The sequence below is a fragment of the Bos indicus x Bos taurus genome, chromosome 9, assembly GCF_003369695.1.
Source record: "Bos indicus x Bos taurus breed Angus x Brahman F1 hybrid chromosome 9, Bos_hybrid_MaternalHap_v2.0, whole genome shotgun sequence".
Lineage (NCBI taxonomy): Eukaryota > Metazoa > Chordata > Mammalia > Artiodactyla > Bovidae > Bos > Bos indicus x Bos taurus.
Genome location: NC_040084.1, coordinates 63,283,664 through 63,307,336, shown reverse-complemented (window position 1 = coordinate 63,307,336; position 23,673 = coordinate 63,283,664). Strand labels below are relative to the sequence as shown.

Sequence of the window (23,673 nt, the reverse complement as noted above, 5' to 3'; positions counted from 1 at the left end):
CTGGGATTTTTCAGGCAAGAATAGGAGTGGGTTGCTATTCTCTTTTCCAGGGGATCTTCCCAACCCAGAGATTGAACCCTCATTTCCTATGCTTCCTGCATTGCAGGTGGATTCTTTACCACTGAACCATCAGGGAAGCCTGCCATAGTTATAAATTATCACAAATTTAGTAGTTTAGAACAACACAAATTTATTCTCTTACATTTGTGATGTTCAGAATTTTTAATGGGTGAGCAGGGCTGTGCTCCTTCTGAAGATGCTAGGAGAAAATCCATTTCCTTGCCCTTTCCAGCTTCTTAAGGCCCCTGCATTCTTTAGTTCACGGCCCTGCTGAATTCTGTCATCACATGTCCATCTCTGACTCTGCACCTCCTGCTTTCCCCTTAGAGGACCTCTTGAATCCAGCCACTGGATAGTCCAAGAGTTTATTTTTAAATTCTTAATTTAATCATCTCTACCAAGTCTCTTTTTCCACGTAAGGTAACAGATGCAGTAAGTCCCCCACATATGAACCTTCAAGACATTCCTTCAGCTCTACCATCTCCCACCTCCTCTCCCTCCTCCCGTCAGTAACTCATCTTGCCTGTTCACTCTATACCAGCCCTGTATGTGGGCAGTTGTACTGTACTTCTGTACTTCTCAAAAAGTGAAGTATTGTACTGTAAGATTAAAAGTGTTTCTTAACTCTTGTTTGTTTTTTATGTATTATTTGGATGAAAGGTGTTATAAACCTATGCCAGTGCAGTACTACATAGCCAACTGTGTTAGTCGGGTAACTAGGATCTACCTGTGTTGGACTTAAGTCTAACTTTCTTGGACTTAAATTGCACTCCTGAACTGGAATGGAACTCGCTTGTATATAGGGGACTTAGTACTAGAAATTAGGACGTGGACACCTTTCAGTAGTCATTATTCGGATTACCACAGAGCCTTAAGTTAATTGTTCGACTTCCTGCATCTGGTCTAGACCTTCAGTCTTCATCCAAACTTGCTGATTTTTCTACTTTACCATGGCTGAATCCCCTCACTGTCTGTTCAGCTTCAACCTACTGAAGACATAGAGTCCATTTTGATGTCCTTTGCTTTTTCTTACTTGTTTAGCTACCCTCCTTCACTCAAGGAGTGTTCTGAATCTGGTGAGAACAAACCTAACTTATTTGAAGATGCCAGTGACTGACAACCGCTCAGTATGTCACTCCATTCAACAAATATTTACTGAGTGCTACTTATGTGCTAGATGCAGAACCAGAGTGAAAAGCAAAACAGCTGTTACTCTTGCCTTGTTGGAAATTTTATTTTAGTCTCAAGGGAGAGATAGCTATTAACATAGATAATTATGCATTCCAGTAAGTGTTAACAAAGAAATGAAAAGGATTTGATGACATTATAATTAGGGGAGTTAATTAGACAAGGAGGTCAAGGACAGATTTTCTCTGGAGGGAACACTGATGCACAGACCGAAGGATGAGCAGGGAGCCATCAATGGGAAGGGAGTGAGAGTGGAGAAAGGCATGTGTGGGTGGGGGTGCTTTCACAGGTAGGGCAAGCTCAAAGGCCCTGAGATAAGAAAGAGTTTGATACCTTGGAAACATATTTAAAAATCTGAAGAATAATGTATTCGGGGAGGGGCGTCTACGATGAGAATCAATTTAATATGTAGGGAGAGTACAGGTCATGCAGGCCACAGACCATGGGCAAGACTTCGGGTTTTATTTTAAAGTGCATTGGAAACTTACTGAAGGATTTTAAGGTGAAAGGAGAGTGATTTAATTGTATTTATGCTTTTGAAAGATGATTTTGGAATTCCCTGGTGGTCTAATAGTTAGGACTCTGCGCTTTCACTGCCAAGGGCTGGTGTTTGATCCTGGTCAGGGAACTAAGATCCCACAAGCTGCATGGCACATCCAGTAGATAAACAAAAGGTAACTTTGGCTGCTGTGAGAACAGCTTGGGAAAAGAGCCAAGATGGAAGTTGAGAGGCTAATGAAACAGCTGCTGTCATGGAGACAGAGATGGGGGCTCGAACCAGAGCTGGGCTGGAGAGGAGGTGAGAAGTGAGGAGACATGAGGTACATTTTGGAGGATGAGACATGGGGATTGAAGGTCCGTAGGTATCATCTTTGACTCCGAGGTTGCAAGCTTGAGAATCTGGATAGATGGTAGGACTGTTTAGAGCCATGCAAAGACTAGAAGAGAAATGACATTAAGACAGGAAGTCAATGAATTCCTTGTTAGAGGCCTTGAGTTTGAGAGAAATTTCAAGAGAAGATGTCAGGTAGGCAGCTGGATAAACGAGTCTGGAGGTCAGAGGAGAGGCCTGAGGTGGACATAAATTTAGAATATGTCACCATAGAGACAGTATTTAAAACTATAGGAACTGATGAGATCAGCTGAGAGGGAATGTGGGAACAGAAAAGGAAATTCTTATGAAATTGGATCAAAGTCAGAGATACAAAGGAAAATCAGAGAAGTGTAGTGTCAGCAAAAGCAAGAGGAGAGTGTTTGGAGAAGAGCAAGTGGTAACAGAGTTTGCCACAGTGACCATTGTTTTTAGAAAAAAAAAACCTAAGTATAAATTTATTTTATAATATATATAACATATAATTATATATAATATTACGCATAATATTATTGTTGTTGTTCAGTCATTAAGTCACGTCCGACTTTTTGCAACTCCATGGACTGCAGCACTCCAGGCTTCCCTGTCCTTCACTATCTCCCAGAGTTGGTTCAAACTCAAACTCGTTGAGTCAGTGATGCCATCCAACCATCTCATTCTCTGTCATCCCCTTCTCCTCCTGCCTTCAATATTTCCCAGCATTAGTCTTTTCCAATGAGTTGGCTCTTTGCATCAGATCAGATCAGATCGGTCGCTCAGTCCTGTCCAACTCTTTGTGACCCCATGAATCACAGCACGCCAGGCCTACCTGTCCATCACCAACTCCCGGAGTTCACTCAGACTCACGTCCATCAAGTCAGTGACGCCATCCAGCCATCTCATCCTCGGTCATCCCCTTCTCCTCTTGCCCCCAATCCCTCCCAGCATCAGAGTCTTCTCCAATGAGTCAACTCTTTGCATGAGGTGGCCAAAGTACTGGAGTTTCAGATTTAGCATCATTCCTTCCAAAGAAATCCCAGGGCTGATCTCCTTCAGAATGGACTGGTTGGATCTCCTTGCAGTCCAAGGGACTCTCAAGAGTCTTCTCCAACACCACAGTTCAAAAGCATCAATTCTTCGGTGCTCAGCCTTCTTCACAGTCCAACTCTCACATCCATACAGATATTATATATCATTATGATATATAACTATTAAGTATAATATATGTGCTTTGCTGTGCTTAGTTGCTCAGTCATGTCCAACTCTTTGCAACCCCATGGACTGTAGCCCACCAGGCTCTTCTGTCCATGGGGATTTTCCAGGCAAGAATATTGGAGTGGGTTACCATGCCCTCTTCCAGGGTATCTTCCCAACCAGTGATCAAACCCAGGTTTCCCGCATTGCAGGTGGATTCTTTACCATCTGCCATCAGATGGTATATATAAAACATGGTTATATATAACATATAGTCCATAACTTATAGAGCTACTAAAGCAGAGCAGTTTCAAACTACACACCAGACAAGTGCAAGCACACATTACATGTTAAGAAGAGATACTTTTCTCCATTTGTTTCTGAAAAAGCCAAAAGCCCCTGACTGCTGAAAACTGGTCTGACTCTCACTTCGGCCATGCTGTTCTCCTATTGGACAAAAACTCACAGAACATCAGACCAGGTCACTCTGACAGGATGATAAATGAATCAAAACAAAAACACCGTGCAACCCACAAAATATCCAACATCCCTAGTTCTCAGCTAAAACAAGTGATGGCTACTTCTTTACCAACCACAGTTGTATCCCCATTTTAAACCCCTGCCCCATAGATCAGATTTGTTCAGACACTTTGTCATAGACTTGCCCTTGTTTTCTAACAGGACTCCATCCAGAGTGAGACCCTGTTTCCTTACATCCTCCCCTAAATTACCCAACCAAAGCCCAAATCCTATAATGTGTGTGTATGTGTGTTTAGTGGCATCCAACTCTTTGTGACCCCATTGACTGTAGCTCACCACGTTCTTCTGTCCATGGGATTTTTCAGGCAAAAATACTGGAATGGGTTGCCGTTTTCCTCTCCAGGGGATCTTTCCAACCCGGGAGTCAAATCTACATCTCTTTCATCTCCTGCATTGGCAGGCATATTCTTTACCACTGAGCCACCTGAGAAGCCCAAAATCCTATAATAGCTTCTTTCTAACATGCCCTCCCTGAAGGGCCTCACAGCTCCCCATGATTGGGCATTCTCCTTCAGTGCAAAAGGCCTGCAGAGCCTTTGGTTGAAGGGCATTAACATTTCCTAGTCCCTTAAAAAAATTGGCAATCCATAATTGGCAAACACATAACTCAGTTAATAAAAATACAAAACCAGTTAATCAGAACTACTCGAGCCCTCTGATTCTGAGTTTAAAAAAGTCAAACTTGATGATATTTTTAAGACATATGGGTGCATAGCTTTGTGATCCCCACCATGATGAAAAAAGAAGAACAAGAGGCAGAATCTCTTCTCAAAGGAGTTCACAAACTGGAGGTGAAAGCAGCTATGACACAAAGAAGGGGGTGGTGGGTATTTGGTGAGGTGAAGGAGGGGGCTGGTGGGCAGATGGAGACGTGGATATTGTGGGCTGAGTCAAAAAGTGAGAACAATGGCATCGTGGTTTGTGAGAGATGTTTCTAAACTGTTTCAAGGATAGAGAAATAGCCTTAGCTATAAAACAGAACCAACCTATTTCTCAGAGGAAGTATGTTGCATTGAAAAATGCCTAGCCTCTGCCTACCACACAGAAGATACTTGATATAAAATATTTCTATCATTAATTGCTATTTTTATAAAAGTGATTACTGCATTCTGAAATAGTGAAATGAAATGAAAAAAAAAAAAAGAAAACCCCATAGTTCATCATCTTTCTATCATTAATAGCTATGTTTTATAAAACTGAGTATTGCATTCTCATGAAATGAAAAATTAAAAAAAAATGAAAACCCCATAGTTCATCATCTGAACAGGCCACCTCAGTATCTAGAGCAATGCTTAGCACTGACTAAACACATAACAAGCTCTGGCTCCTATCATGGTTCTGCCACTACCTTGCTGTGTTCTTTTGGGACAGTTGTCAAACCTCTTGAAAATACTGGTATCTTAACTGTCAAATAAGATAGTTAGATTAAATTATTCCTTAATATCCTTCCAACTACATTTTCTTTGTCTTCCCTTGGCCCTTGGTAGTTTGCCTTTCCCTAAACTTGTTATTCTTCAGAGTGTATGATAGACCACATATGTGTCTCTGTATTTTTCTTTTGGTTTCTATCTCTCTGTAGCCAACATATGTATCACGGCTTAGTAACTTCACAGAATAAGTGATACAATATACATGGGAAGTTAACTACCTTGATGTCTTCATGTGTGAATGGTAGAAAACACAGTTTAGGACATATATTTCATTAGCATTGTGCAAAAGGGTCTTGTGTGCTTAAATATCACCTACACTAAAATAGAAGTATTTTATGCTTATTTTCTAGAGTCTTCATTGATATAAGACACTAGACAATATTTTTTCTATTCCCCTTAGATATCATTTTCATAGTTTTATTGGTCTTCTACAAAGGGCTTATCTTCTCCTAATAAAGGTCCATATAGGCTTATCTTCTCTAACAAAGGTCCGTCTAGTCAAAACTATGGTTTTTCCAGTAGTCATGTATGGATGTGAGAGTTGGACCATAAAGAAAACTGGGCACCAAAGAATTTATGCTTTTGAACTGTGGTTTTGGAGAAGACTCTTGACAGTCCCTTGGACTGCAAGGAGATCAAACCAGTAGATCCTAAAGGAAATCAGTCCTGAATATTCATTGGAAAGACTGATGCTGAAGCTGAAGCTCCAATATTTTGACCACCTTATGTGAAGAACTGACTGATTGGAAAAAACCCTGATGCTTAGAAAGATTGAAGGCAGGAGGAGAAGGGGACGACAGAGGATGAGATGGTTGGATGGTATCACCGACTCGATGTACATGAATTTGAGCGAGCTCTGGAAATTAGTGATGGACAGGGAAGCCTGGCATGCTGCAGTCCATGGGGTCTCAAAGAGTCAGACATGACAGAGCAACTGAACTGATGGATCAGTCTTCTAAGTAGACTATCTACATCAGTGGTCCCCAACATTTTTGGCACCAAAGAATGATTTTGTGAAAGACAGTTTTTCCACAGGTGGGGTGGGGAGATGGTTTTGGGGTGATTCAAGTTCACTGCATTCATTGTGAACTTTATTTCTATTTTATTACATCAGCTCCATCTCATATCATCAGGTATTAGATCCTGGAGACTGGAGACCCTTAATCTATATAGAGTCTACATTTCTACATAGCATTGAGACTCTAGCGGGTTCTAGGATAACAGGAAAAAGTCAGTACTCTTTCCTCCATTTTATAGATATACTATAACAAATGGCCAGAAACTGTGTATGAAACCAACTGAATGCTTCCTGAAGACTCAGAGAAATGATTATTTTATATCAAGTGACTTATGAACCCTCAATTCACAAGGTACATTGCAGAAGCTCTATAATTATTTTTAAGTTTTCAGCAATTTTCTGTTAGACTTATCAGGAAGCACTATGAGTTGGGAGTGAGACAGATAAAGAACAAATGAAAAATACCTGTCTTAGACCTAGGTCACCATCAAGCTGGAGTAGAAAATGGCAACCCACTCTGGTATTCTTGCCTGGAGAATCCCATGGACAGAGAAGCCTGGCGGGCTACAGTCCATAGGGTTGCAAAGAGTCAGATAGGACTTAAGTGGCTTAGCATGCATGCACACACCGTCAAGACCCATTTCAGCACTGCAGGGAAGCCCTGTAGTGTTGATGGACTGGTCCTGCATTCTCCCTGGTATATATAACTCTCCCCATTGTCACCTTTGATCTTTATTACCTAAATCGTACTGTTCTTTAGAACCTTTCTGATCCTTACAGATGTTTTTCCCTGTGTGATCTTCCATACCCTCTATTGCCTTTACATTTTGAAACTTATTTTCTTTCCACTTGTCTCATTAACTAGCTAGCATTTATTGAATACTACATGTAAAAGTATACTGTTATGATTTTAATTCTTTGGATTTCCACAGTCTCCCAAGGAAATAGGAAATGTTGCTAATACATTTTGTATATAAAAAGATCTGATAATAGAGTGGTTGGGACTCTAATCTAGCACAGTGCTAGAGTCTGGTGTTGAAATCTCTGTTTTTAACAACAATGCCATCCTGTTTCTTGAAGAATTATCTTCTAAAAATATTCATTTCTACTTGCCACTTTAGCTTTGCAAGTCAAGCTATATAGCAAATAAGCCGATGCTACACTGGAGGCATAGTGTCTGAAATTCTGGTGAGTGGCCACAGGTGAAGGATGCTGTCACAGGTTATGATGCTGTCAGTCATTTTCAACTACAGAAAACATTCCCAGGAGGTATCATTTGACTCTCAGACACTGAGTCAGTTGTCTTATTTTTTCTCAATAAAGACAGAATTATCTGTTAAGAGGTAACTTCCCCCACACACACATATAACTAATGATTTTATTCTGTTGTGGATGTCCTGCTTCTTCACATTGTGATCTTTTTTAAATTGAAGCATGCCTGCATGCATGCTCAGTCATGTCCAACTCATTGCAATCCCAAGGACTGTAGCCCGCCAGGCTCCTCCACCCGTGGAATTTTCTAGGCAAGAATACTGAAGTGGGTTGCTATTTCCTATTCCAGGGGATCTTCCAAACCCAGGGATCAGGCCTGTGTCTCTTGCATCTCCTGCATTGGCAGGCGGATTCTTTACCACTGGCACCACCTGGGAAGTCCATAGCTGACTTACAATATTGTATTAGTTTCAGTTCAGTTCAGTCGCTCCGTCATGTCTGACTCTTAACAAAACTATAGATTGCAGCATGCCAGGCTTCCCTGTCCATCACCAATTTCCAGAGCTTGCTTAAACTCACGTCCTTCAAGTCAGTGATGTCATCCAACCGTCTCATCCTCTGTCATCCCCTTCCCCTCCTGCCCTCAATCTTTCCCAGCATCAGGGTCTTTTCCAATAAGTCAGTTCTTCACAATAGTTGGCCAAAGTATTGGAGTTTCAGCTTCAGCATTAGTCCTTCCAATGAATATTCAGGACTGATTTCCTTTAGGATCTACTGGTTTGATCTCCTTGCAGTCCAAGGGACTCTCAAGAGTCTTCTCCAAAACCACAGTTCAAAAGCATCAATTCTTCAGCACTCAGCTCACACATCCATACATGACTACTGGAAAACCATAGGTTTGACTAGATGACTAGATTGGTAAAGTAATGTCTCTATTTTTTAATATGCTGTCTAGGTTGGTCATAGCTTTTCTTCCAAGGAGCAAGCATCTTTTACTTTCATGGCTGCAGTCACCATCTGCAGTGATTTTGGAACCCAGTTTCCACTGTTTCCCCATCTATTTGCCATGAAGTGAAGGGACCAAATGCCATGATCTTAGTTTCTGAATGTTGAGTTTCAAGCTAACTTTTTCACTCTCCTCTTTCACTTTCATCAAGAGGTTCTTTAGTTCTTCACTTTCTGCCATAAGGGTGGTGTCATCTGCATATGTGAGGCTGTTGAGATTTCTCCCAGGATTCTTGCTGCCAGTTTATGCTTCATCCAGCCCAGCATTTTGCATGATGCATTCTGCATATAAGTTATATAAGCAGGGTGACTATATACAGCCTTGATGCGCTCCTTTCCCTATTTGGAATCAGTCTGCTGTTCCATGTCTGGCTCGGACTATTGCTTCTTAACCTGCATACAGATTTCTCAGGAGGCAGGTAAGGTGGTCTGGTATTCTCAACTTTTTAAGAATTTTCTACAGTTTGTTGTGATCCATCAAAGGCTTTGGTGCAGTCAATAAAGTAGAAGTAGATGTTTTTCTGGAACTCTCTGCTTTTTTGATGATCCAGTGGAGGTTGGCAGTTTGATCTCTGGTTCCTCTGCCTTTTCTAAATCTAGCTTAAACATCTGGGAGTTCTCAGTTCACATACTGTTGAAGCCTGGCTTGGAGAATTTTGAGCATTACTTTGTTAGCATGTGAGATAAGTGCAATTGTGTGGTAGTTTGAATATTCTTTGGCATTGCCTTTCTTTGGGATTGGAATGAAAACTGATCCTTTCTAGCCCTGTGGCCATGGTTGAGTTTTCCAAATTTGCTGGCATATTGAGTGCAGCACTTTCACAGCATCAGCTTTTAGAATTTGTTTTTTTTTAATTTATTTATTTTAATTAGAGGCTAATTATGTTACAATATTGTATTGGTTTTGCCATACATCAGCATGAATCCGCCACGGGTGTAGGATTTGAAATAGCTCAACTGGAATTCCATCACCTTACTAGCTTTGTTCACAGTGAGGCTTCCTAAGGCCCACTTGACTTCACATTCCAGGATTTCTGGCTCCAGGTGAGTGACCACACCATTGTGGTTATCTTGGGTCATGAAGATCTTTTTTGTACAGTTCTTCTGAGTATTCTTGCCACCTCTTCTTAATACCTTCTGCTTCTGTTAGGCCCATACCATTTCTGTCCTTCATTGTGCCCATCTTTGCATGAAATGTTCCCTTGGTATCTTTAATTTTCTTGAAGAGATCTCTAGTCTTTCTTTCCCATCCTGTTGTTTTCCTCTATTTCTTTGCATTGATCGCTGAGGAAGGCTTTCTTATCTCTCTATACTATTCTTTGGAACTCTGCACTCAAATGGGTATATCTTTCCTTTTCTCCTTTGCCTTTAGCTTCTCTTCTTTTCTCAGCTATTTGTAAGGCCTCCTCAGACAACCATTTTGCCTTTTTGCATTTCTTTTTCATAGAGATGGTCTTGATCACTGCCTCCTGTACAATGTCTCAAACCTCCATCCATGATTCTTCAGGCACTCTCTCTATCAGATCTGATCCCTGGAATCTATTTGTCACTTCCACTGGATAATCATAAGGGATTTGATTTAAGTCATACCTGAATGGTCTAGTCATTTTCCTTACTTTCTTCAATTTAAGTCTGAATTTTGCAACAAAGAGTTCATGATATGAGCCACAGTTAGCACCCAGTCTTGTTTTTGCTGACTGTATAGAGCTTCTCCATCTTTGGCTGCAAAGAATAAAACCAATCTGATTTTGGTGTTGACCATCTGGTGATGTCCCAGTGTATAGTCTTTCCTTGTATTGTTGGAAGAGGGTGTTTGTTGCGACCAGTGCATTTCCTTGGCAAAGCTCTCTTAGCTTTTGTCCTGCTTCATTTTGTAGTCCAAGGCCAAATTTGCCTGTTACTCCAGGTATCTCTTGACTTCCTACTTATGCATTCCAGTCCCCTATAATAAAAAGGACATCTTTTTTGGGTGTTAGGTCTAGAAGGTCTTGTAAGTCTTCAAAGAACCGCTCAACTTCAGCTTCTTCAGTATTACTGTTCAGGGCATAGACTTGGAGATTGAAGACGTGGAGATTCAATCTCATTACTGTGAGATTGAATGATTTTCCTTGGAAACTAACAGAGATCATTCTATCGTTTTTCAGATTGCACCCAAGTACTGCATTTCAGACTCTTTTGTTGACTATGATGGCAACTCCATTTCTTCTATGGGATTCTTGCCCACAGTAGTAGATATAATGGTCATCTGAGTTAAATTCACCCATTCCAGCCTATTTTGTTCACGGATTCCTAAAATGTCAATGTTTACTCTTGGCATCTCCTGTTTGACCACTTCCAATTTGCCTTGATTTGTGGAGCTAACATTCCAGGTTTGTATGCAATATTGTTCTTTACTGCATCAGACTTTACTTCCATCACCAGTCACATCCACAAGTGGGTGTTGTTTTCGCTTTGGGTCCATCTCTTCATTCTTTCTGGAGTTATTTCTCCACTGATCTCCAGTAGTATATTGGGCACCTATCAACCTGGGGAGTTCATCTTTCAGTGTCATATCTTTTTGACTTTTCATATGGTCCATGGGATTCTCAAGGCAAGAATACTGAAGTGGTTTGCCATTCCCTTCTCCAGTGGACTATGCTTTGTCAGAACTCTCCACCATGACCCATCCGTCTTTGGTGGCCCTACAAAGCATGGCTTATAGTTTCATTGAGTTAGACAAGGCTGTGGTTCATGTGATAAGTTTGATTAGGTTTCTGTGATTGTGGTATTCATTCTGTCTGCCCTCTGATGGAGAGGGATAAGAGGTTTATGGAAGCTTCCTGATGGGATAGACTGACTGTGGGGGTGGGGGGGGGGGGGTACTGGGTCTTGTTCTGATGGGTGGGTACATGCTCAGTAAATCTTTAATTCAATTTTCCGTTGATGGTTTCAAGTGTACAATATTTGTGATTTGATGTTTTTATAGTTTATATTTCATATAATGTTGTTATAAAATATAAGCTACATTTCTTGTGCTTACATTACATCTTTTTAACTCATTTATTTTATACACAGTTAACATCATACTCAATGGTGAAAAGGTGAAAGCTTCTCCTCTAAGATCAGGAATGAGATAAGAATGTCCACTCTTAACACTTTTATTTAATATTGTATTGAAAATACTAATGACTGCAATCAGATAAGAAAAAGAAATAAAAGATTTGGAAGGGAAGGAGTAAAACGGTTACTTTTTTTTCAATGACATGATAATATATGTATAAAACCCTAAAGACTCCACCAAAAAAAAAAACAATCATTAGAACTAACAACTGAACTCAGTAAAAATGCAGGATACAAGATTAATATACAGAAATCTGTTGTTTTTCTACACACTAATAATGAAAGAGAAATCAAGAATGATCCCATTCACAATCACATCAAAAAGAATAAAATACCTAGGAACAACTTTAACTAAGGAGATGAAAGATTTGTACTCTTAAAACTCCAAGGCTTTGATGAAGAAAATTTAAGATGATGCAAATAAATGGGAAGATATCCCACATTCATGACCGGAAAAATTAATACTGTTAAAATGTCCATGGCTACCCAAAGCAATCTAGATTCAAGGCAATCCCTATCAAAATACTAATGACATTTTCACAGAACTAAAACAAATAATCCTAAAATTTATATGGAACCACAAAGGCCCCCAAATCAAAGCAATCTTGAAAAAAAAAGAACAAATCTGGAGGTATAATCCTCCCAGACTCCAGACTATACTACAAAGTTACAGTAATCAAAATCGTATGACAGAAAAACAGATACACAGGTCAATGGAATAGAATAAACAGCCTAGAAATAAACACATTCACATATGGTCAATTAGTCTACAACAAAGGGGGCAAGAATATACAATGGAGAAAAGGAAATCTCTTCAATAAGAGGTAATATTATTGACCAAAATAGCTATTAGTTATATCTTTATCACAAATTTAAAGAAGAACTAAGTTCATTGGTATGTTATCAGCACCTAGTATAGTGCCTGATATGCAGTAAGCACTGAATAAATATCTGTTAAATAAATGCCAAGAATAGAGCATATTTTAAAGAAATGCAACTTTTCAGGCATTGTTTATATACTTTTTTCATTAGACTCCAACATTATCAATCATTGATTTTCTAAATCCATTTACTCTTTTCAAATTAAAACAAAACTTACCATTTTCATCTTGAAATTTGCCAATCCACAGCTCCCAACTGGTTACTTGCTTCTCACTCATCCTGGCATTTTGGAAAATTTGGTTACAAAATGATGTTAAAGAATATGTCTTTTTTCCTGACTGAGGTAAGTATTTTTATCTTCTTAATATGAGGTATTTCTAGATGAGAGCTTTCTCCTCTCACTTGTACTTCTAAATTTCTTTTTCAAAAAAGCAAAACCTCTTTTAATCTTTCATGCAGTTGACTTTATCAACCACCTCCATGGATGATAGGAAGGTTTTGTAAAATACAATCCCAGATGCTATGAAAGTGAAAGTGAAGTCGCTCAGTCGTGTCTGACTCTTTGTGACCCCATGGACTGTATGTAGCCCACCAGGCTCCTCCGTCCATGGGATTCTCCAGGCAAGAATACTGGACTGGGTTGCCATTTCCTTCTCCAGGGGATCTTCCCGACCCAGGGATCGAACCCAGGTATCCCGCATTGCGGGCAGACGCTTTAACCTCTGAGCCACCAGGTAAGCATCCCTGGTGTGATGCTTAAAGTTTATTTACTAGACCCAATAACTTAGGAAAGGATTAATACTGGCTTTTTTCCCACACTGAGATATATTCAATCAAAAGATAACATTTAAAAATATAATTATTTGATTATTTCCACACTTTCATGTAGTTATCATGAGAAAATCCATTTTTCTTTTGCTTTTTGTTTCCCCCATAATCTTTCACACAGATTTACTGCATAGCACAAAACTAGTACTTACAATTAACTGAAAAATTTTATTTTAATAGATTTAACACTAAGAGATAGATTTTTCTGTCTTGTATTTTTGACAAATAGTGGTATATGTTAGCTTATATTAATAGTTCAAAATCAAGTTAAATGAAAAACTAAGTTTTTTACAACTTTTATGAACAACTGAAGTGTTTTTAATATTCTTTGGTGTTCCTGAATGCATTGAAAAACATATGCAGGTAATGAATTGAGTTTTCCCTTTTCCACAGTCAAAAGATGGATTAACAATTTCATTTTTATATGCTTTCTTCTATTTTCATAAGCTAGCTTTTAATCATAGAAGTATTCCATGGGCACAGCAACAAATTTAAAACAATAGAGAAGATGTAAAATATAAAGTCTAAGACTCTTAATATTTTCCTGTGGCAGCCCCTCTACTCTACCTCCCCAGAGGGAAACTTTGTTAACCTCTCCCTCTGACTTGATTCTTCTTATTGCTGTCATACTTCTATTTCTAGATTATAAACCTTAGCCATTGTCTACTGGTCATCTGCAAAGAACCTGAAAGAAGTTATCACATTAATTTTCCTCTCACCTCTTTTTATCAGTCAACTTCCCAAATATTTTTAGTTATACCTTTATTTTTATACTTGTAGGCTTTATAACAATCTACCAACCTGTATCTATATCTATCAAATCTATCGATCTATCTCATCCTCTGCAGCCCTCTTCTGCAGAGGATGAAATGGTTAGACAGCATCACTGACTCAATGGACATGAATTTGAGCAAACTATATGAGGTAGTGGAGAACAGAGAAGCCTGGAGTGCTGCACTCTACAGGGTTGCAAAGAGCTGGGCACAACTTAGCAACTGAACAACAATAAATCTATCTATCATCTATCTTTCAATCTATCTCTATATTCTCTTAAATAAATATATCTTCTATGTTTTCCCTGAAGGATGATTTTAAAAGTGAAACTCCAAATATCATGTACAATATAAACATGTAAACATTATTCGTTCTGTAGAATCAAATATTAATGCAGAAGCCACAAATGATAATTCCATATCAATAAAACTTTGCCATTCATAGGAGAATTTTCCAAAAATCAAGGCCTAGTGAATCTTCTTTAAATGTATTGCCATCTTTCTTCTTGATTCTGAGTGACAGTAGTTATCAATATTTTGTATGTCCCACACTACCCTCATTCTGAAAAGCTTGCTTTGCTTGAGTATACTATTTTCTTGACAAATTAATGTTTAAAGTATAGGCTGTATGCACAGTAGATTTTCTCAGTCCTGAAAATGTGTCTGAATATGTGTTTGAAAATAAATTGTGGTATAAAATTTTTGATTCAAAATCTTTTACTGTATGAATTTTGAAAATGTTGCTCCATTTTCTTTAGCATCCATTGTTAGTAATGAGAAATCACAAATCAATCTGGCTCCATTCTCTTGCGGGTAATTTGTTTTCTTCTTCTCTGCTTTTATGATTTTTCTCTTTATCCTGTGGTTATGAATTTTCAATAGGGTATATCTACAAAGGAATGTTTTCTAGTGCTGTTTGGCACTTGGTAGACCGAAGACTGAAAACAGAGACATTTCCTTTTTTTATCTCTTTGATTATATTCTCCTACCTGTTGTCACACGGAAACCCTTCTTCTAAGATGTTATGTTCTGGGTTGTGGGAAATTTTCTCTGCTCTATCATCCATATTGCTCCATCACAAGAAGTCAGATGTATACATTTAATAATTTATTAAATACAAAGTTTATTTCTTAATTCAAAAATTTTACACATTTTTCCAATTTTTTTCTTTATTGCTTCTTTTTAAAAAGCAGTGTGTTTTTATATGCATGCAGACTCCTGAATTTTGCAGAGAATAGACTTCTTAAGAAGTTAACTTCTGGTATCTGAATTATCCTTGTTTTCTCCAAGGCCAATTATTCTGTTTGTTTACTTTGGTGTTCCTTTTTCATGCTATAGATTTCCTTTGAACATCTGTAGACCCTAAGTGATTAAATCATGTTAGATAAAGGCATTTGTTGCTTAGTATGAATGACTAGAAAGGGTTTTCTCAGAGATTGACAAATCCATTTTCTTACTGAATTCTTCCTTTGATTAGGTATGTTTTGTCCTTACTCAGTTGTGGATTTTTCCAAAGTTTCACTTTCCCTCCAAACTGCCCCATAAAAATAGTTTTAATAAATCTAATAAACAAATTTTGTTGGAAATATTTCCAACAAATATTTTATGAACTAATATTTGAACACTGGAAGGCAAATTAAAAACAATAAATATTTTCCCAGTGAAAAAACATTCACACATCTTACCTCTTGTTCTAGTTCCAGAAACTGTGAAGGTGAACCTACTGGGGGCTGGCTTGAGGAGAAGAGGGAATCTTGTTCCAGAAGGAACTTTACGAGGAATCATAAGAATTTCTAAACATGGGAAAGGAGGAAATAAATCACTGGTTGAAAAAAAAATTAAAAATACAACCAACAAATACAATTTAAAATTTTCATGAGAATTCACACCATTCATCCTCTAATAAGCTATATTTGACTTCTCTAGGTTTAGATTTCAGTGATACCTTCCAAAGTGAAGACATATTTTCTATACAAACCAAAATACAAATAAAAAATAACTCCCTGAGTGACAATGTGATCAGTGCTGTTTATTAGGGTCTTAATAACTTCCTTAATTAAGTCAATACACTAGAAATTTCCTGTATCTTATCTCCCTCTACAGGAAGGAATATTCCCTCTTTTAAAGCTTCTGCTCCTGCAGCAAGTCCAATAATTAACTTTATGTACTATTTCTACATTGAGAAAATGAACTAACCTTAGTCTTGTGTTAAAGGACCCAGTCTCCCTCACAGATTTGCATTTGTGTGTGTGTGATACTTTATTTTCTAGTCTAGTCAAGGCTATGGTTTTTCCTGTGGTCATGTATGGATGTGAGAGTTGGACTGTGAAGAAGGCTGAGCGCTGAAGAATTGATGCTTTTAAACTGTGGTGTTGGAGAAGACTCTTCAGAGTCCCTTGGACTGCAAGGAGATCCAACCAGTCCATTCTGAAGGAGATCAGCCCTGGAATTTCTTTGGAAGGAATGGTGTTAAAGCTGAATCTCCAGTACTTTGGCCACCTCATGCGAAGAGTTGACTCATTGGAAAAGACTCTGATGCTGGGAGGGATTGGGGGCAGGAGGAGAAGGGGACGACAGAGGATGAGGTGGCTGAATGGCATCAGTGACTTGATGGACGAGAGTCTGAGTGAACTCCGGGAGTTGGTGATGGACAGGGAGGCCTGGCGTGCTGCGATTCATGGCGTCGAAAAGAGTCGGACACGACTGAGCGACTGAACTGAATTGAACTGAACTGATACTTTATTTTCTTACAAAAATATTAAAAACAGAAAATCCCAAAAGGCACAGCTTCCGTAAAACTGTGAAACCATGTAAACAACAACATAGATGTGAAAGCTAGGCTTGGAAATAAAGGAGAGGTTTGGGAGGAGGAAGTGAGAATTGCACAGAAGAAGGCACCAACCAAGGGAAGCTTCTACAGTTGATCACATGCAGTAAGGCACCAGTTACTTCCCAGCACTGGTGAAAGATCTTTGCACAAAACAATAACAGCCAGTAAAGGAGAAAGGAACTGCTCATGCCCTGTCCATAGAGAGCATCACCATAAGCTCAGCCGTGTGTGAGCATGTGCACATACACACACGTGTGTGCACATGCAGAACACATGTAGAGAAGATGCTCTCTGTCTAGAGATTCTAATACAGTTTTATTGAAATTCCATCCCAACAGTTCAGAGGTCTCCCCTTCCTCTGAGAATCCTCAAGGAAATTGGCAGAGAAAAGCCCATTAGTGGGGCCTCAGCCAATGACCAGGAAGGGTCAAGTAAGCCAGGCTTCCAATGAACCAGACTGTAAGTCAGAATGGACCCCAAATCCTACTGACTTAGGAATCACACTTATCCAAGGAACACACTTGCAGATGAGAGAAATCTACAGTTAGCAATGATTCTTTAATCTTTCCCCCAAATTACCAATGAAAGAAATGTAGAAAGTCTTATATGAAGAGTTGTTAGAGTGGAAGGGATGAATTAATGTGAGCTAACAAAACCTCCCTCCTTTTCCTCAATGTTTAGGCCCTGCATACTGGAGTTTCAGAGTTAAGCTTTCAAATCCAAAGAGAAGAAAAGAACATTAATACAAAGCCCAACTCAGAGAGTCCCACTGTTTGGGTTGCTTTAACACCTTTAGATAACTAAGGAATCATTTGTTGATGGCTTTCAACTTCAGAAACTTAAGCTGGTAAATCCTCTTCTTCATTCTGTCTTTTTTGACTGTACCACCATTTTCATGATCATCATATAAAAATAATAACAACAAAACAACTTTCATTTATAAAGGTCAAATAATTGTTAAGAACTGTGCTAGGTTTGCAAACTTTACCTCATTTAATATTTATTAACAATCCCATGAAAAGCATCATGTCTACTTTTTCAGCAGCTTTTTAATTTTTTTGGCTGTGCTGGATCTTCATTGCTGTGGGCAAGCTTTCTCTAATTGCGGCAAGCAGGGGCTACTCTCTAGATGTGGTGCATGGGCTGCTCATCACAATGGCTTCTCTTGTTGTGGAGCACAATCTCTAGGGCACGTGGGCTCAATAGTTGTAGCTCAGGGGCTTAGTAGCCCTGCAGCACGTGGAATCTTCCTGGATCAGAGGTCGAATCTGTGTCCCCTGAATTGGCAGGTGGATCCTTAACCATTGGACCACCAAGGAAGTCCCATTGTGTCTACTTTTGAAAGGAAGTCACTGAAGGTAGGGGAGATTAAACAACTTGTCCAAGCTCACCAGCTAGTACATGGCACAGCCAGGATTTGGGTCTCCTGATTCTATGAGAGGTGCATGCATACCTCTCATCCTTTCATAATTGAGCCCCACTAAGAAAGGTCATTTATTCAAATATGCTCTAGCTTCAGAATTTTAGAGCTTGCGAAGAGCTTAGAGATAGCATTAAGCTCTTTATTTTATAGATGAGGAAATGGGAGCCCAGCAAGGTGAACAAGATGGCAGCAATAGTCATGCACAGCTCAGGGCTCCTGACTCCTGGAATGGCATCTTTTCCAAAATACCATCTTGCTAATGAGAACACACTTAATTACATGAGATGACCCTATATAAGTCTATTAAGAGCTTTTAAGAGTTAGGAAAAAAAAAACTTTTATGTTTGGATATGCTCAGTTCTCAATATGGAAAAGTGAGTGTTTTTCCTTTCACTCAGAACAGAAAATTTTGAATACTTTGACTAGAATTAATCAACGCCTGGCAAGATTCCAAATTCAATTATTTTCATGTACTAAATATAGTTCAATTTAAAATTCTGTGAGTCAGTCCAATGAGCAGTTTCTATCCAGATTGTTCTGGTGTTTCTATTTGTTGCTTGCTTCAGTAATCACCTTACTTCATCTCCCTGAAAGTGGTAACTGAAGTGGCTCCCTTGAGATTCTTCACCTTCTCAGGAAGATGAATTCAAAAACAATCCTGGAAACCCAGATCAATCAACATTTTCATCACGATTTCCTTCAGGTGTTTTTCTTATTTTTATTTCAACACATTTAAAATGTATTCAGTGTCTCTCTTTCCCAAAGTGCTCATGGGTTCTGATGTGGCAATCAGAAACTTCTTAGAAAGGCTGTTCATGGCCCAACACTCTTGAAGATCTACACTTCAAAGAGTTCATAAAGAGGATGTGTTCACTCAGATTTCATCCTCTGATTTGATTATTATATGCATTATTATATTGTCATCTATCTTTGGGACAAAGTTATTAGAAAAAAACAAACCTCTCCTCTTGACTTGTTTTCTCTAAAGTAACTTTGTGTTCTATGGCTTTTTTAAAAAATGAGAAATTGAAAGGAAGGGATGAGAGTGAAGTTGTATTATATGAAGGAACAGGAAGAGGGAGATGAAGTCAAACAGGTAGGTGGGTCTGGACAGAGGCACTCAGTGGCCACCAGACTGAGACCTTGATGTGAGGAACTATGGGGAATCATTGAAGCTGTATGGGCAGGGAGGCAATGTACATCTAGAAGTAAATGGGATAAGGTGGAGACATGACTGGAGAGGAAAAGTCAAGAGGCACAGAGGTGGCTACTCTGACAGCCCAGTTCTTATGGTGAACACTGGTTTAAAAAAAAAAAAAAAAAAGCAGCAGCAGCATCTCAGTAATAGTTAAGTGTGCAAAGACGATAAGGCAAAGGATAAATGCATTATAAAGACAACATTTTTTAAAAAAACATATTTACTTTTTGGCTGTGTCAGGTCTTAGTTGGGATCTTCCAGTTGGGGAACTGGGGTCTAGTTCCCTAATCAGAGATCAAACCCAGGCCCCCTGCATTGGGAGTGTGAAATCTTAGTGACTGGACCACCAGGAAAGTCATAAGATGCAGCATTTAACAGAGGCAATAGGCATCTCTAGCACTAAATCAGAAGGTTCAGTTCAGTTCAGTTCAGTTGCTCAGTCGTGTCCGACTCTTTGTGACCCCATGAATCACAGCACGCCAGGCCTCCCTGTCCATCACCAACTCTCAGAGTTCACCCTGACTCACATCCATCGAGTCAGTGATGCCATCCAGCCATCTGATCCTCTGTCGTCCCCTTCTTCTCCTGCCCCCAGTCCCTCCCAGCATCAGAGTCTTTTCCAATGAGTCAACTCTTCACATGAGGTGGCCAAAGTACTGGAGTTTCAGCTTTAGCATCATTCCTTCCAAAGAAATCCCAGGGCTGATCTCAACTTATATGCAGAGTACATCATGAGAAACGCTGGACTGGAAGAAACACAAGCTGGAATCAAGGTTGCCGGGAGAAATATCAATAACCTCGGATATGCAGATGACACCACCCTTATGGCAGAAAGTGAAGAGGAACTCAAAAGCCTCTTGATGAAAGTGAAAGTGGAGAGTGAAAAAGTTGGCTTAAAGCTCAACATTCAGAAAACGAAGATCATGGCATCCGGTCCCACCACTTTATGGGAAATAGATGGGGAAACAGTGGAAACGGTGTCAGACTTTATTTTTCTGGGCTCCAAAATCTACAGATGGTGACTGCAGCCATGAAATTAAAAGACGCTTACTCCTTGGAAGGAAAGTTATGACCAACCTAGATAGCATATTGAAAAGCAGAGGCATTACTTTGCCAACAAAGGTTCGTCTAGTCAAGGCTATGGTTTTTCCTGTGGTCATGTATGGATGTGAGAGTTGGACTGTGACAAAGGCTGAGTGTTGAAGAATTGATGCTTTTGAACTGTGGTGTTGGAGAAGACTCTTGAGAGTCCCTTGGACTGCAAGGAGATCCAACCAGTCCATTCTGAAGGAGATCAGCCCTGGGATTTCTCTGGAAGGAATGATGCTAAAGCTGAATCTCCAGTACTTTGGCCACCTCATGCGAAGAGCTGACTTATTGGAAAAGATTCTGATGCTGGGAGGGATTGGGGGCAGGAGGAGAAGGGGACGCCAGAGGATGAGATGGCTGGATGGCATCACTGACTCAATGGACGTGAGTCTGGGTGAACTCCGGGAGTTGGTGATGGACAGGAAGGCCTGGAGTGCTGCAATTCATGGGGTCGCAAAGAGTCGGACACGACTGAGTGACTGATCTCTCTCTGATCTCCTTCAGGATGGACTGGTTGGATCTCCTTGCAGTCCAAGGGACTCTCAAGAGTCTTCTCCAACACCACAGTTCAAAAGCATTAATTCTTCGGTGCTCAGTCTTCTTCACAGTGATTTTGGAGCCCCCCAAAATAAAGTCTGACACTGTTTCTACTGTTTCCCCATCTATTTCCCATGAAGTGATGGGACTGGATGCCATGATCTTAGTTTTCTGAATGTTGAGCTTTAAGCCAACTTTTTCACTCTCCACTTTCACTTTCATCAAGAGGCTTTTGAGTTCCTCTTCACTTTCTGCCATAAGGGTGGTGTCATCTGCATATCTGAGGTTATTGATATTTCTCCCGGCAATCTTGATTCCAGCTTGTGCTTCTTCCCGTTCAGCATTTCTCATGATGTACTCTGCATAGAAGTTAAATAAGCAGGGTGACAATATACAGCCTTGACGTATTCCTTTTCCTATTTGGAACCAGTCTGTTGTTCCATGTCCAGTTCTAACAGTTGCTTCCTGACCTGCATACAGATTTCTCAGGAGGCAGGTCAGGTGGTCTGGTATTCCCATCTCTTTCAGAATTTTCCACAGTTTATTGTGATCCACACAGTTAAAGGCTTTGGCATAGTCAATAAAGCATAAATAGATGTTTGTTTGGAACTCTCTTGCTGTTTCCATGATCCTTCAATTTAAGTCTGAATTTGGTAATAAGGAGTTCAAAATCAGAAGATGCAGAATAATAAATATGTGCTGTGTGTCTAAGGTGGGACTGTGATTCATACCTATGTGTCTTTGAGAATTGCAGCCCTACTTTTATACAGACAAATGGAGGTGGGGAAGCACATAACTAGAATTTTCTACAATTACTATTTAGAAACAGAAACTTAGCAGTAACAGTTGGCCCCTTATTCTATTTTTGTACATGGGTCAGTATTTTAAGTTCATCAGTTTAATAGAGCGAAGGACAAGATTGAATCTTGTTGACAGGGACCACAGGAGGGTTCCACAATCTTGACTATATGTAGCATATTTGATGCACATGCTTGTTTGTGTTTTCTCCCCACCCAGAGTGTCTGGGATCTTTGAAGGCAGAGCTGGAGACCTGCATTTGCTTTGTATCCTCAACAGGGCTGGAGGCACAATACAGGTTTAATACATGCTTCTTTAAAGGGGAAAATGAACCACACAAACAAAAAAGAAGGCAACAGCTAAAAAGACAATCTGACATTTAAAGCATAAGTATTCATTGGAAGGACAAATGCTAAAGCTGAAGCTCAAATACTTTGGCAAATTGATGCCAAGAGCCTGATGCTGGGAAAGATTGAAGGCAAGAGGAGAAGGAAGCGGCAGAAGACGAGATGGTTGGATGGTGTCACTGACTCCATGGACATGGGTTTAAGCAAACTCTTGGAGATAGTGGAGGACAGAGGAGCCCGGTGTGCTACAGTCCATGGGGTTGCAAACAGTCAGACACAGCTTAGTGACTGAACAACATTTGAGAAATAAAGAAAGGGTCTTTCTTACTCTCTCCTTGCCAGAAAATGTCCCCAGACTCTCACTTACATACAATAATTTTCCAGAGGTAAGACACTTAATGGATTGGACCTATGAGAAAACTGTAAATTCCCTGCTCCACTTTCCAACAGAGGAGTAGAAAGGGGAAGGGGAGAGAATCTGAAAAAGAGTATAAAAGAGTATACTTATTTTTCTTCTTTTCATGGTACCCAAGTTGATGGAGGCAGAGAGAAGCAGACAGTGCCAGCCTCATTGAAGATGCACAGTTGGTTCTCCCCAGTTCTCAGAAACATTTTATGCAAGTATAGAAACACTATGATCCAGATGCTTATAGACAGAATCATCACACATATCTGGAGCTTTTCCAATATCATGTAATTTGTTATTCCCAGATATGCCCACATAGCAACTGTCTGTTTTCCAAATCATGTTGTTGTCAATAAGTGATTCCTCATATAGATTTACAGAAGCATTTCTAAAAGTGACTGATGTTTTTGAATTATTATTCATTTCAGAAATATTCATAGAGTGCCTACTTTCTGCCTAGTACTGTGCCAGTTGTTGAGAAACAAAAAAAAAATTTTAAGACTGAGTCCTTACCTACAAGTAATTTCCAGTTGAGTAAGGGAGACAGATCCACATCAGAATAACTATTCCATAATGTAGCAAGCATTTGTGATAACCACAAGCATAATCAGGAGCAAAGCCTAATGTGATCTGGGTGGCACAGGGAAGAGAGGAGTCCAGGCAAGATTGCTAAAGCCCTTGATCCCTGAACAGCTCTTTAAGATAGATTTTTTAAGGCCTTTTTTTTTTTTAATTAAAAGAAAAAATGAAAGGAAAGGATAACAGTGGTATTGTATCATTAAAGAAATGATCATAAACAAAGAATAGCATAGGACAACAAAAAGCATAGCATGACTTATGTACCAAAGTACAAATATTTCAGGGTTCCTGTGACAATAATTATTGGGCAGGGAACAGGAGGAGGAGGACAGAGAGTCAAGTCAAGCCACACACAGAAGATTCCATGAACCATGTAGGACTTTTTCC

At 39.5% G+C, this 23,673-nt stretch overlaps 1 non-coding gene across 1 annotated transcript; it reads left to right on the top strand.

Moving 5' to 3' along the window:
* The first annotated feature begins 15,734 nt into the window (after window positions 1–15,734).
* Window positions 15,735–15,861, top strand: LOC113898904. Its single transcript, XR_003512767.1, has one exon. It is a non-coding gene; the product is annotated as a small nucleolar RNA SNORD22 (small nucleolar RNA).
* Window positions 15,862–23,673: the final 7,812 nt, after the last annotated feature.